Source organism: Tenrec ecaudatus, chromosome 11 (genome assembly GCF_050624435.1).
Source record: "Tenrec ecaudatus isolate mTenEca1 chromosome 11, mTenEca1.hap1, whole genome shotgun sequence".
Classification (NCBI taxonomy): Eukaryota; Metazoa; Chordata; class Mammalia; order Afrosoricida; family Tenrecidae; genus Tenrec; species Tenrec ecaudatus.
The window spans coordinates 116,991,599-117,007,219 of NC_134540.1; the positions used below are offsets into that span (position 1 = coordinate 116,991,599).

The 15,621-nt window shown below is 41.5% G+C and overlaps 3 non-coding genes across 3 annotated transcripts; all 3 read right to left on the reverse strand.

The window, feature by feature from the left end:
• Positions 1-430: 430 nt before the first annotated feature.
• On the reverse strand, positions 431-593 carry LOC142461804 (U1 spliceosomal RNA). Its single transcript, XR_012786999.1, has one exon. It is a non-coding gene; the product is annotated as a U1 spliceosomal RNA (small nuclear RNA).
• A 4,110-nt stretch (positions 594-4,703) lies between these two features.
• LOC142461798 (U1 spliceosomal RNA) lies at positions 4,704-4,866 on the reverse strand. Its single transcript, XR_012786994.1, has one exon. It is a non-coding gene; the product is annotated as a U1 spliceosomal RNA (small nuclear RNA).
• Positions 4,867-13,089: 8,223 nt separating this feature from the next.
• LOC142461783 (U1 spliceosomal RNA) lies at positions 13,090-13,252 on the reverse strand. Its single transcript, XR_012786980.1, has one exon. It is a non-coding gene; the product is annotated as a U1 spliceosomal RNA (small nuclear RNA).
• Between the last annotated feature and the right edge of the window lie 2,369 nt (positions 13,253-15,621).

The following is a 15,621-nucleotide window of genomic DNA, read 5'->3' on the forward strand; positions in this document are numbered from 1 at the left end:
TGAAACCATACTTTTTCCCATTCCATTTAGCCTTCCAGATCATTCAAGCTTTTAAAAAACAGGTCAATTTCACATTCAGTTCATCATCCCACATCTCAATTGGCTCATATCAGTTCAAAGACACAGTAAACACAATCTCTGAGTTGTGCTGTATTATACTTATGATGAGCTGCATTATGACCATCTGCTTCACTTTCTGCTTTTAGAAAGTTTATCATAAGTAGCATGCACCCATGCTATACCACACACATATAATGCCATTGTAGCTGTAAGTATATATCCAAATATTCAAGCCCCACAGACTGATGAAGGTGAGATATGTAAAGCTAGGGGGTGGGATTCCCCCATCCAAAGATTTTTCACTTTTTTAAATATTAACAAACACACACATTAGTTTCTCTTGTTAGTTTTTTACAATTTTTTTTTAAATCAGGGGAGAGCACGAACGCAGTCCCCCACTACCACAAATATGCAGTCGTGTTTCCCACATTTGGTGAAATCGCAGGGTTCAGCACATCCGGAGTGCAATGGATAAGCCTCGCCCTGGGACAACCACTTTCTTGATCATGGTGTCTCCCCTGCCAAGTTTTTACAATTTTTAAAAAGATATTCAGTTACTGTTTTGTTGGGGATTTTATATTTTGTGTTTATTTTTTTACCTCTTTTGTATAAGTAGGGAATTTATAGGGAAATATGTACTTTATGGAATAAATTTTAAGAACTAAAATATATTTTATCTTAAATAAATTAACGTATCTTTGATCTTACAGCTAAATCACTGATTATATATTTGCAGAGCCGACTTAAAGGATGAAAGAAAATTCTACCAAGAGTGTTACTTTTGACTTCAAACCTTTCCTAATAAAGTCTTTTAACTACCTGTGGAAAAAAATAAGTAAAGAAAAGCTAGTATCATGAGGTATTTGACTTCGGTCAGAACTGCCTCATGACAGAATCGTCATGATGGGGCCGGTCATAACTCAGGATTGAGTATACTTGCATCCAAACAGTTACTGTGGGGTAGATTCCAAGTCATTGAAACCTGGTGTGCAGAGCCAAACTGAACCTTGTTAGATAGGGGCTGCAAGGCTCTGTGATGGTTCAAAAGCAAACCACTAGGTCTGCCTTCTGAGGTATCACGATATGGGTTCAGATGATCGTTTAAGTTATGAATTGAGCACTTAACTGTTTGTGCCACCCAGAGATGGCTTGTTGGAAAATAGCTTTTCACTGTTTAGTGTCTTTCCCAAAAGGAAACGGGTGCTTACTTGTGTCCTGCCTCTTCTTATATTACTTGTGTTAGTCTGAGTACATTAGAGAAATAAATCCACAGAAACTGAAATGTATAAAAGAGAGCTTTAGATAAAGGGTAAATACACATGGAGAAAAAATCCCAAACCAGTGCAGCCCAAGTGTACAAGTCCAACATTAGCCCATATGTCCCACACCAATCCACAATGTCCTCCTCCATCTCAACAAAGACATGCAGTGTGGGTGGCTGGAGGTGGAAAGAACTGCCCATCTGGGTTTCTGAGGTTGTTAACTCTACTGGAATTGAAAGCGCCTTTTGTGCGCCTGGAGCGGCTGGTGTTTGTAACCACTCAGACATGAGGGCTCCATCTCCTTGTGCAGGACTACTTGTGATTTATTATCTACCCCAATGCTGCTTCAAGGGTGGTACATGGGTCGGTGATAAACTGTGACCTGTTTAAAATCTGTCCATTTGTAGCTAGGTCCAGAAAGGAAAGTCAGAGTGCATGTCACTGCTATTTCCAATGCCAGCAATGTCATGTAAAGGGCAAAGCATGCAGCAGGGTGTCTAGACGAAGGACACACTGAGGATGACAAAATACACCACTGAAAACCTTATGCTAATCATGGAAACACTGTCAGGTAGTGAAGGACTAGTAAACCAAGGCAGAACCTTGCCAGAGAGAGGGCCAGATGATGAAAACTTCTGGTCAGTTTAATGGGGAGGGCCAGTGACAAAGAGCCAGGTCTTTTGCACGATGCATGGCCACGGGGGCTTCAAAGATGGGTTCAAACATCAAAAAGATATGAGGGTGGCCCAGGATTGGCAAGCCTTTCCTTGTCCTGTACATTGCGGTTGCTTTGAAGCAGACCAACTGGATAGTACCTACCAACAAGACCAACCAAGGAAGAGGAAGCCTCTATGATCCCAGAAACAGACATCACGAGGACGTGTCAGGAGACTTTTATAAAGGTAACCAATGTCCTGGTCGCTCATCACAGAAAGCTGGGGAAGCACCATTGTCCTGGTTTACCAGGTTTTTCCCAGATGAATTACTGTTCAGCTGCCCATAGGAAGGAGAAATACCTATAGACATGACGGAAGGGAGGTTCACTCTGCTATGGGAATGTATTAATCTGTGCACTTTAGATGTGGAAATCCACAGACACACGTGTATAAAAGAGAGTTGTAATTAATGTTAAATGCACATCAAGAAACTTCCTTAAAAGATCTTTTTAATCTCATAAGCCAACCATTATGCCATAGGCCCCCCAGAATCCACAACCATCTACAAAAGAGATGGAATGAGGCTGACTGCTAGTAAGAGCCAAGTCAGAGAAAGCAAAATAATCTCATATTTGGTGGGCATCTGCATATAGCTTGGGAGCACCCAAAGCTGTTTCACGTAGATAATGTGGCTTCTGCTAAGATATGTCTGAGTGTACGTGAGGTTTGGAAGGAGTAGCATTTAACTGGCTAAGGCATCATCTCACTTTACTGAATTTCAAAATCAAGATGCTCAAGAACTTGCAATGCTAAAGTGACCAATGCATGAATCATTCCGCCGTTCAATTAACACCACCTGTGCATCTTGGACATTTGGCGTGATAAGCTAACAATATGAGTGAGCATAACCTGTTGTGAAAAACAGGAAGATACAGAAAGCTCCATTGTTTAATGTAATTATTGTATACGGGAACCTGCAGGATGTAAAATTTCCCATCAACAGCTGATGATGGAAAATGATAATGCTCCTTAACCCTCCCCCCCCAAAGAAAACAACTCATGTTGAGGCACTCTAGAAATGAAAAACTTAAATCTGGGTGAGGCAACACTGAAGTCACCCTTTGAAACGCGGCATGTTGAGATTTCCTTCACATTCAAATAGTTGAAAATCTAAGGCATGACCTGAGAATAGTAAAACTGTTTGAGGCTCCATAATCGGTGCAGGGGAAACACCAGAATAATTGCCTCTTCCTTAATAAACTTGAATTTGCTGGAGTTATATTTGGAGGTGAGATATGGGAAACTGGATGAGTTACAACAGTATGGAAGTAAAACAATTTTCACTGTGAGAAGCTCAAGTGTTTTCATTGGAATCGGTTGTCTGAATGACACCCACCTGGAGCTTTTTTTTTTTTTTTCAGTTGTAGCTTTTGATTCTATGTCTTCTCTTCTGCAGGCTAGGTTTTCAGGGTATTGACTGCTCTTTCTAGACTTTTGACAAACCTTTAGTCTGCAGGTTTAAGGTCTGGTGCTGGCTGCAGTTTTGTCTATGGGAAGGGGAGGGACACAGAATCAAAGGGTTTATTCAGATGGTCTATGTGTCCTAACATAGAAGTCAGACAGAACAGTCTGGTTACTGTAGTTGCCATCCCCCTGGGACTGAGTTTTGGCTGCAGGAGAAGAATGATAGGGATAAAAGTGATGCAAACAGAAGCAATTATCTTTAATATATTGATGCATTCAGACTGCAGCCTAGACACTGATCCTTTCTGGGGACTTTATATGCAGTCTCCCCTGACCCCAAAACAGTTCTGAGGAGTCGGAGATTGTGACTGAGTAGGAGGGCTCACTGCCTAGATATCACACGTCGTAGGACCCCATGAGGGCTATAACACGTCAAGCGGTGTCTTAGTGTGCCTCAATCAGTGTTTCCGACCAAATCCCTAGGTTTCTGAAGTTCCTAATACCCTGTGTCCTGCAGTCCCTTTTACCCAATAACCTTGGTGTTTATACTTTAGAACCACATTTTCATTTGTGGAGATTAAAAAAGTGTTATTGAATAATGTGTTTTATGGAAACTGAATAAATTAGCCATTAGAAACTTATTTGGCTAAAAAAATATAATGCCAGTTTACAAGGAAATGTCTGGATACGCTGAGTAGGCAGTCATAGAGCCGGCTCTCAGTTGGCACAAAGCACTTGCTTCATTGAATGTGTGTCACTATCCACAGTGTTAGAAGTAAATTGGCATCACGAATCAGGTTCCTGAAAGGTCCCCAAATCACTATTCCAAGGATTGAAACCATACTTTTTCCCATTCCATTTAGCCTTCCAGATCATTCAAGCTTTTAAAAAACAGGTCAATTTCATATTCAGTTCATCATTCCACATCTCAATTGGTCCTTATCAGTTCAAAGACCCAGTAAACACAATCTCTGAGTTGTGCTGTATTATACTTATGATGAGCTGCATTATGACCATCTGCTTCACTTACTGTTTTTAGAAAGTTTATCATAAGTAGCATGCACCCATGCTATACCACACACATCTAATGCCATTGTAGCTGTAAGTTTATATCCAAAGTATTCAAGCCCCACAGTCTGATGAAGGTGAGATATGTAAAGCTAGGGGGTGGGAGTCCCCTATCCAGAGATTTTTCAATTTTAAATATTAACAAACACACACATTAGTTTCTCTTGTTAGTTTTTTACAATTTTTTTTTAATCAGGGGAGAGCTCGAACGTAGTCCCCCACTACCACAAATATGCAGTCGAGTTTCCCACATTTGGGGAAATCGCAGGGTTCAGCACATCCGGAGTGCAATGGATAAGCCTCGACCTGGGAAAACCACCTTCTTGATCATGGTGTCTCCCCTGCCAGGTTTTTACAATTTTTAAAAAGATGTTCAGTTACTGTTTTGTTGGGGATTTTATATTTTGTGTTTATTTTTTACCTCTTTTGTATAAGTAGGGAATTTATAGGGAAATATGTACTTTATCGAATAAATTTTAAGAACTAAAATATATTTTATCTTAAATAAATTAACGTATCTTTGATCTTACAGCTAATTCACTGATTATATATTTGCAGAGCCGACTTAAAGGATGAAAGAAAATTCTATCAAGAGTGTTACTTTTGACTTCAAAGCCTTCCGAATAAAGTCTTTTAACTATCTGTGGAAAAAAATAAGAAAAGAAAAGCTAGTATCATGAGGTATTTGACTTCGGTCAGAACTGCCTCATGACAGAATCGTCAGGATGGGGCCGGTCATAACTCAGGACTGAGTATACTTGCATCCAAACAGTTACTGTGGGGTAGATTCCAAGTCATTGAAACCTGGTGTGCAGAGCCAAACTGAACCTTGTTAGATAGGGGCTGCAAGGCTCTGTGAGGGTTCAAAAGCAAACCACCAGGTCTGCCTTCTGAGGTACCACGATATGGGTTCAGATGATCGTTTAAGTTATGAATTGAGCACTTAACTGTTTGTGCCACCCAGAGATGGCTTGTTGGAAAATAGCTTTTCACTGTTTAGTGTCTTTCCCAAAAGGAAACGGGTGCTTACTTGTGTCCTGCCTCTTCTTATATTACTTGTGTAAGTCTGAGTACATTAGAGAAATAAATCCACAGAAACTGATATGTATAAAAGAGAGCTTTAGATAAAGGGTAATGCACATGGAGAAAAAATCCCAAACCAGTGCAGCCCAAGTGTACAAGTCCAACATTAGCCCATATGTCCCACACCAATCCACAATGTCCTCCTCCATCTCAACAAAGACATGCAGTGTGGGTGGCTGCAGGTGGAAAGAACTGACCATCTGGGTTTCTGAGGTTGTTAACTCTTTACTGGAATTGAAAGTGCCTTTTGTGCGCCTGGAGCAGCTGGTGTTTGTAACCACTCAGACATGAGGGCTCCATCTCCTTGTGCAGGACTACTCGTGATTTATTATCTACCCCAATGCTGCTTCAAGGGTGGTACATGGGTCGGTGATAAACTGTGACCTGTTAAAAATCTGTCCATTTGTAGCTAGGTACAGAAGGGAAAGTCAGAGTGCAGGTCACTGCTATTTCCAATGCCAGCAATGTCATGTAAAGGGCAAAGCGCGCAGCAGGGTGTCTAGACGAAGGACACACTGAGGATGTCGAAATACACCACTGAAAACCTTATGCTAATCATGGAAACACTGTCAGGTAGTGAAGGACTAGTAAACCAAGGCAGAACCTTGCCAGAGAGAGGGCCAGATGACGAACACTTCTGGTCAGACTAAAGGGGAGGGCCAGTGACAAAGAGCCAGGTCTTTTGCACGATGCATGGCCACGGGGGCTTCAAAGATGGGTTCAAACATCAAAAAGATATGAGGCTGGCCCAGGATTGGCAAGCCTTTCCTTGTCCTGTACATTGCGGTTGCTTTGAAGCAGACCAACTGGATAGTACCTACCAACAAGACCAACCAAAGAAGAGGAAGCCTCTATGATCCCAGAAACAGACATCACGAGGACGTGTCAGGAGACTTTTACAAAGGTAACCAATGTCCTGGTCCCTCATCACAGAAAGCTGGGGAAACACCATTGTCCTGGTTTACCAGATGTTTCCCAGTTGAATTACTGTCCAGCTGCCCATAGGAAGGAGAAATACCTATAGACATGACGGAAGGGAGGTTCACTCTGCTATGGGAATGTGTTAATCTGTGCACTTTAGATGTGGAAATCCACAGACACACGTGTATAAAAGAGAGTTGTAATTAAATATTAAATGCACATCAAGAAACTTCCCTAAAAGATCTTTTTAATCTCATAAGCCCACCATTATGCCATAGGCCCCCCAGAATCCACAACCATCTACAAAAGAGATGGAATGAGGCTGACTGCTAGTAAGAGCCAAGTCAGAGAAAGCAAAATAATCTCATATTTGGTGGGCATCTGCATATAGCTGGGGAGCACCCAAAGCTGTTTCTCGTAGATAATGTGGCTTCTGCTCAGATATGTCTGAGTGTACGTGAGGTTTGGAAGGAGTAGCATTTAACTGGCTAAGGCATCATCTCACTTTACTGAATTTCAAAATCAAGATGCTCAAGAACTTGCAATGCTAAAGTGACCAATGAATGAATCATTCCGCCCTTCAATTAACACCACCTGTGCATCTTGGACATTTGGCGTGATAAGCTAACAATATGAGTGAGCATAACCTGTTGTGAAAAACAGGAAGATACAGAAAGCTCCATTGTTTAATGTAATTATTGTATACGGGGACCTGCAGGATGTAAAATTTCCCATCAACACCTTATTATGGAAAATGATAATGCTTCTTAACCCTCCCCCCACCCCCCACCCAAAAAAAAAACTCATGTTGAGGCACTCTAGAAATGAAAAACGTAAATCTGGGTGAGGCAACACTGAAGTCACCCTTTGAAACGCGGCATGTTAAGATTTCCTTCACATTCAAATAGTTGAAAATATAAGACCTGAGCTGAGAATAGTAAAACTGTTTGAAGCTCCATAATCTGTGCAGGGGAAACACCAGAATAATTGCCTCTTCCTTAATAAACTTGAATCTGCTGGAGTTATATTTGGAGGTGAGATATGGGAAACTGTTTGAATTACAATAGTATGGAAGTAAAACAATTTTTACTGTGAGTAGCTCAAGTGTTTCATTGGATTCGGTTGTCTGAATGACACCCACCTGAAGCTTTTTTTTTTTTTCAGGTGTAGCTTTTGATTCTGTGTCTTCTCTTCTGCAGGCTAGGTTTTCAGGGTATTGACTGCTCTTTCTAGACTTTTGACAAACTTTTAGTCTGCAGGTTTAAGGTCTGGTGCTGGCTGCAGTTTTGTCTATGGGAAGGAGAGGGACACAGAATCAAGGGGTTTATTCAGATGGTCTATGTGTCCTAACGTAGAAGTCAGACAGAACAGTCTGCTTACTGTATTTGCCATCCCCCTGGGACTGAGTTTTGGCTGCAGGAGAAGAATGATAGGGGTAAAAGTGATGGAAACAGAAGCAAGTATCTTTAATATATTGATGCATTCAGACTCCAGCCTAGACACTGATCCTTTATGGGGACTTTATATGCAGTCTCCCCTGACTCCAAAACAGTTCTGAGGAGTCGGAGATTGTGACTGAGTAGGAGGGCTCACTGCCTAGATATCACACGTCGTAGGACCCCATGAGGGCTATTCCACGTCAAGCGGTGTCTTAGTGTGCCTCAATCAGTGTTTCCGCCCAAATCCCTAGGCTTCTGAAGTTCCTAATACCCTGTGTCCTGCAGTCCCTTTTACCCAATAACCTTGGTGATTATACTTTAGAACCACATTTTCATTTGTGGAGATTAAAAAAGTGTTATTAAATAATGTGTTTTATGGAAACTGAATAAATTAGCCATTAGAAACTTATTTGGCTTAAAAAATATAATGCCAGTTTACAAGGAAATGTCTGGATAGGCTGAGTAGGCAGTCATAGAGCCGGCTCACAGTTGGCAGTCAAGCACTTGCTTCATTGAATGTGTGTCACTATCCACAGTGTTGGAAGTAAATTGGCATCTTGAAACAGGTTCCTGAAAGGTCCCCAAATCACTATTCCAAGGATTGAAACCATACATTTTCCCTTTCCATGTAGCCTCCCAGATCATTCAAGCTTTTAAAAAACAGGTCAATTTCACATTCAGTTCATCATCCCACATCTCAATTGGCTCATATCAGTTCAAAGACCCAGTAAACACAGTCTCTGAGTTGTGCTGTATTATACTTATGATGAGCTGCACTATGACCATCTGCTTCACTTTCTGTTTTTAGAAAGTTTATCATAAGTAGCATGCACCCATGCTATACCACACACATCTAATGCCATTGTAGCTGTAAGTTTATATCCAAAGTATTCAAGCCCCACAGACTGAGGAAGGTGAGATATGTAAAGCTAGGTGGTGGGAGTCCCCCATCCAGAGATTTTTCACTGTTTTAAATATTAACAAACACACACATTTGTTTCTCTTGTTAGTTTTTTACAATTTTTAAAAAGATGTTCAGTTACTGTTTTGTTGGGGATTTTATATTTTGTGTTTATTTTTTACCTCTTTTGTATAAGTAGGGAATTTATAGGGAAATATGTACTTTATGGAATAAATTTTAAGAACTAAAATATATTTTATCTTAAATAAATTAACGTATCTTTGATCTTACAGCTAAATCACTGATTATATATTTGCAGAGCCGACTTAAAGGATGAACGAAAATTCTATCAAGAGTGTTACTTTTGACTTCAAACCTTTCCTAATAAAGTCTTTTAACTACCTGTGGAAAAAAATAAGAAAAGAAAAGCTAGTATCATGAGGTATTTGACTTCGGTCAGAACTGCCTCATGACAGAATCGTCAGGATGGGGCCGGTCATAACTCAGGACTGAGTATACTTGCATCCAAACAGTTACTGTGGGGTAGATTCCAAGTCATTGAAACCTGCTGTGCAGAGCCAAACTGAACCTTGTTAGATAGGGGCTGCAAGGCTCTGTGAGGGTTCAAAAGCAAACCACCAGGTCTGCCTTCTGAGGTACCACGATATGGGTTCAGATGATCGTTTAAGTTATGAATTGAGCACTTAACTGTTTGTGCCACCCAGAGATGGCTTGTTGGAAAATAGCTTTTCACTGTTTAGTGTCTTTCCCAAACGGAAACGGGTGCTTACTTGTGTCCTGCCTCTTCTTATATTACTTGTGTTAGTCTGAGTACATTAGAGAAGTAAATCCACAGAAACTGAAATGTATAAAAGAGAGCTTTAGATAAGGGGTAAATGCACATGGAGAAAAAATCCCAAACCAGTGCAGCCCAAGTGTACAAGTCCAACATTAGCCCATATGTCCCACACCAATCCACAATGTCCTCCTCCATCTCAAAAAAGACATGCAGTGTGGTGGCTGCAGGTGGAAAGAACTGCCCATCTGGGTTTCTGAGGTTGTTAACTCTTTACTGGAATTGAAAGCGCCTTTTGTGCGCCTGGAGCGGCTGGTGTTTGTAACCACTCAGACATGAGGGCTCCATCTCCTTGTGCAGGACTACTTGTGATTTATTATCTACCCCAATGCTGCTTCAAGGGTGGTACATGGGTCGGTGATAAACTGTGACCTGTTTAAAATCTGTCCATTTGTTGCTAGGTACAGAAGGGAAAGTCAGAGTGCAGGTCACTGCTATTTCCAATGCCAGCAATGTCATGTAAAGGGCAAAGCGCGCAGCAGGGTGTCTAGAGGAAGGACACACTGAGGATGTCGAAATACACCACTGAAAACCTTATGCTAATCATGGAAACACTGTCAGGTAGTGAAGGACTAGTAAACCAAGGCAGATCCTTGCCAGAGAGAGGGCCAGATGACGAACACTTCTGGTCAGACTAAAGGGGAGGGCCAGTGACAAAGAGGCAGGTCTTTTGCACGATGCATGGCCACGGGGGCTTCAAAGATGGGTTCAAACATCAAAAAGATATGAGGCTGGCCCAGGATTGGCAAGCCTTTCCTTGTCCTGTACATTGCGGTTGCTTTGAAGCAGACCAACTGGATAGTACCTACCAACAAGACCAACCAAGGAAGAGGAAGCCTCTATGATCCCAGAAACAGACATCACGAGGACGTGTCAGGAGACTTTTACAAAGGTAACCAATGTCCTGGTCCCTCATCACAGAAAGCTGGGGAAACACCATTGTCCTGGTTTACCAGATGTTTCCCAGTTGAATTACTGTCCAGCTGCCCATAGGAAGGAGAAATACCTATAGACATGACGGAAGGGAGGTTCACTCTGCTATGGGAATGTGTTAATCTTTGCACTTTAGATGTGGAAATCCACAGACACACGTGTATAAAAGAGAGTTGTAATTAAATATTAAATGCACATCAAGAAACTTCCCTAAAAGATCTTTTTAATCTCATAAGCCCACCATTATGCCATAGGCCCCCCAGAATCCACAACCATCTACAAAAGAGATGGAATGAGGCTGACTGCTAGTAAGAGCCAAGTCAGAGAAAGCAAAATAATCTCATATTTGGTGGGCATCTGCATATAGCTGGGGAGCACCCAAAGCTGTTTCGCGTAGATAATGTGGCTTCTGCTCAGATATGTCTGAGTGTACGTGAGGTTTGGAAGGAGTAGCATTTAACTGGCTAAGGCATCATCTCACATTACTGAATTTCAAAATCAAGATGCTCAAGAACTTGCAATGCTAAAGTGACCAATGAATGAATCATTCCGCCCTTCAATTAACACCACCTGTGCATCTTGGACATTTGGCGTGATAAGCTAACAATATGAGTGAGCATAACCTGTTGTGAAAAACAGGAAGATACAGAAAGCTCCATTGTTTAATGTAATTATTGTATACGGGGACCTGCAGGATGTAAAATTTCCCATCAACACCTTATTATGGAAAATGATAATGCTTCTTAACCCTCCCCCCACCCCCCACCCCCAAAAAAACTCATGTTGAGGCACTCTAGAAATGAAAAACGTAAATCTGGGTGAGGCAACACTGAAGTCACCCTTTGAAACGCGGCATGTTAAGATTTCCTTCACATTCAAATAGTTGAAAATCTAAGGCCTGAGCTGAGAATAGTAAAACTGTTTGAAGCTCCATAATCTGTGCAGGGGAAACACCAGAATAATTGCCTCTTCCTTAATAAACTTGAATCTGCTGGAGTTATATTTGGAGGTGAGATATGGGAAACTGTTTGAATTACAATAGTATGGAAGTAAAACAATTTTTACTGTGAGTAGCTCAAGTGTTTCATTGGATTCGGTTGTCTGAATGACACCCACCTGAAGCTTTTTTTTTTTTTCAGGTGTAGCTTTTGATTCTGTGTCTTCTCTTCTGCAGGCTAGGTTTTCAGGGTATTGACTGCTCTTTCTAGACTTTTGACAAACTTTTAGTCTGCAGGTTTAAGGTCTGGTGCTGGCTGCAGTTTTGTCTATGGGAAGGAGAGGGACACAGAATCAAGGGGTTTATTCAGATGGTCTATGTGTCCTAACGTAGAAGTCAGACAGAACAGTCTGCTTACTGTATTTGCCATCCCCCTCGGACTGAGTTTTGGCTGCAGGAGAAGAATGATAGGGGTAAAAGTGATGGAAACAGAAGCAAGTATCTTTAATATATTGATGCATTCAGACTGCAGCCTAGACACTGATCCTTTCTGGGGACTTTATATGCAGTCTCCCCTGACTCCAAAACAGTTCTGAGGAGTCGGAGATTGTGACTGAGTAGGAGGGCTCACTGCCTAGATATCACACGTCGTAGGACCCCATGAGGGCTATTCCACGTCAAGCGGTGTCTTAGTGTGCCTCAATTAGTGTTTCCGCCCAAATCCCTAGGCTTCTGAAGTTCCTAGTACCCTGTGTCCTGCAGTCCCTTTTACCCAATAACCTTGGTGATTATACTTTAGAACCACATTTTCATTTGTGGAGATTAAAAAAGTGTTATTAAATAATGTGTTTTATGGAAACTGAATAAATTAGCCATTAGAAACATATTTGGCTTAAAAAATATAATGCCAGTTTACAAGGAAATGTCTGGATAGGCTGAGTAGGCAGTCATAGAGCCGGCTCACAGTTGGCAGTCAAGCACTTGCTTCATTGAATGTGTGTCACTATCCACAGTGTTGGAAGTAAATTGGCATCTTGAAACAGGTTCCTGAAAGGTCCCCAAATCACTATTCCAAGGATTGAAACCATACATTTTCCCTTTCCATGTAGCCTCCCAGATCATTCAAGCTTTTAAAAAACAGGTCAATTTCACATTCAGTTCATCATCCCACATCTCAATTGGCTCATATCAGTTCAAAGACCCAGTAAACACAGTCTCTGAGTTGTGCTGTATTATACTTATGATGAGCTGCACTATGACCATCTGCTTCACTTTCTGTTTTTAGAAAGTTTATCATAAGTAGCATGCACCCATGCTATACCACACACATCTAATGCCATTGTAGCTGTAAGTTTATATCCAAAGTATTCAAGCCCCACAGACTGAGGAAGGTGAGATATGTAAAGCTAGGTGGTGGGAGTCCCCCATCCAGAGATTTTTCACTGTTTTAAATATTAACAAACACACACATTTGTTTCTCTTGTTAGTTTTTTACAATTTTTTTTTAATCAGGGGAGAGCTCGAAAGTAGTCCCCCACTACCACAAATATGCAGTCGAGTTTCCCACATTTGGGGAAATCACAGGGTTCAGCACATCCGGAGTGCAATGGATAAGCCTCGCCCTGGGAAAACCACCTTCTTGATCATGGTGTCTCCCCTGCCAGGTTTTTACAATTTTTAAAAAGATGTTCAGTTACTGTTTTGTTGGGGATTTTATATTTTGTGTTTATTTTTTACCTCTTTTGTATAAGTAGGGAATTTATAGGGAAATATGTACTTTATAGAATAAATTTTAAGAACTAAAATATATTTTATCTTAAATAAATTAACGTATCTTTGATCTTACAGCTAATTCACTGATTATATATTTGCAGAGCCGACTTAAAGGATGAAAGAAAATTCTATCAAGAGTGTTACTTTTGACTTCAAACCTTTCCTAATAAAGTCTTTTAACTACCTGTGGAAAAAAATAAGAAAAGAAAAGCTAGTATCATGAGGTATTTGACTTCGGTCAGAACTGCCTCATGACAGAATCGTCAGGATGGGGCCGGTCATAACTCAGGACTGAGTATACTTGCATCCAAACAGTTACTGTGGGGTAGATTCCAAGTCATTGAAACCTGGTGTGCAGAGCCAAACTGAACCTTGTTAGATAGGGGCTGCAAGGCTCTGTGAGGGTTCAAAAGCAAACCACCAGGTCTGCCTTCTGAGGTACCACGATATGGGCTCAGATGATCGTTTAAGTTATGAATTGAGCACTTAACTGTTTGTGCCACCCAGAGATGGCTTGTTGGAAAATAGCTTTTCACTGTTTAGTGTCTTTCCCAAAAGGAAACGGGTGCTTACTTGTGTCCTGCCTCTTCTTATATTACTTGTGTTAGTCTGAGTACATTAGAGAAATAAATCCACAGAAACTGAAATGTATAAAAGAGAGCTTTAGATAAGGGGTAAATGCACATGGAGAAAAAATCCCAAACCAGTGCAGCCCAAGTGTACAAGTCCAACATTAGCCCATATGTCCCACACCAATCCACAATGTCCTCCTCCATCTCAACAAAGACATGCAGTGTGGGTGGCTGCAGGTGGAAAGAACTGCCCATCTGGGTTTCTGAGGTTGTTAACTCTTTACTGGAATTGAAAGCGCCTTTTGTGCGCCTGGAGCGGCTGGTGTTTGTAACCACTCAGACATGAGGGCTCCATCTCCTTGTGCAGGACTACTTGTGATTTATTATCTACCCCAATGCTGCTTCAAGGGTGGTACATGGGTCGGTGATAAACTGTGACCTGTTTAAAATCTGTCCATTTGTAGCTAGGTACAGAAGGGAAAGTCAGAGTGCAGGTCACTGCTATTTCCAATGCCAGCAATGTCATGTAAAGGGCAAAGCGCGCAGCAGGGTGTCTAGACGAAGGACACACTGAGGATGACGAAATACACCACTGAAAACCTTATGCTAATCATGGAAACACTGTCAGGTAGTGAAGGACTAGTAAACCAAGGCAGAACCTTGCCAGAGAGAGGGCCAGATGACGAACACTTCTGGTCAGACTAAAGAGGAGGGCCAGTGACAAAGAGCCAGGTCTTTTGCACGATGCATGGCCACGGGGGCTTCAAAGATGGGTTCAAACATCAAAAAGATATGAGGGTGGCCCAGGATTGGCAAGCCTTTCCTTGTCCTGTACATTGCGGTTGCTTTGAAGCAGACCAACTGGATAGTACCTACCAACAAGACCAACCAAGGAAGAGGAAGCCTCTATGATCCCAGAAACAGACATCACGAGGACGTGTCAGGAGACTTTTATAAAGGTAACCAATGTCCTGGTCCCACATCACAGAAAGCTGGGGAAACACCATTGTCCTGGTTTACCAGATGTTTCCCAGTTGAATTACTGTCCAGCTGCCCATAGGAAGGAGAAATACCTATAGACATGACGGAAGGGAGGTTCACTCTGCTATGGGAATGTGTTAATCTGTGCACTTTAGATGTGGAAATCCACAGACACACGTGTATAAAAGAGAGTTGTAATTAAATATTAAATGCACATCAAGAAACTTCCCAAAAAGTACTTTTTAATCTCATAAGCCCACCATTATGCCATAGGCCCCCCAGAATCCACAACCATCTACAAAAGAGATGGAATGAGGCTGAATGCTAGTAAGAGCCAAGTCAGAGAAAGCAAAATAATCTCATATTTGGTGGGCATCTGTATATAGCTGGGGAGCACCCAAAGCTGTTTCACGTAGATAATGTGGCTTCTGCTCAGATATGTCTGAGTGTACGTGAGGTTTGGAAGGAGTAGCATTTAACTGGCTAAGGCATCATCTCACTTTACTGAATTTCAAAATCAAGATGCTCAAGAACTTGCAATGCTAAAGTGACCAATGAATGAATCATTCCGCCCTTCAATTAAAACCACCTGTGCATCTTGGACATTTGGCGTGATAAGCTAACAATATGAGTGAGCATAACCTGTTGTGAAAAACAGGAAGATACAGAAAGCTCCATTGTTTAATGTAATTATTGTATACGGGGACCTGCAGGA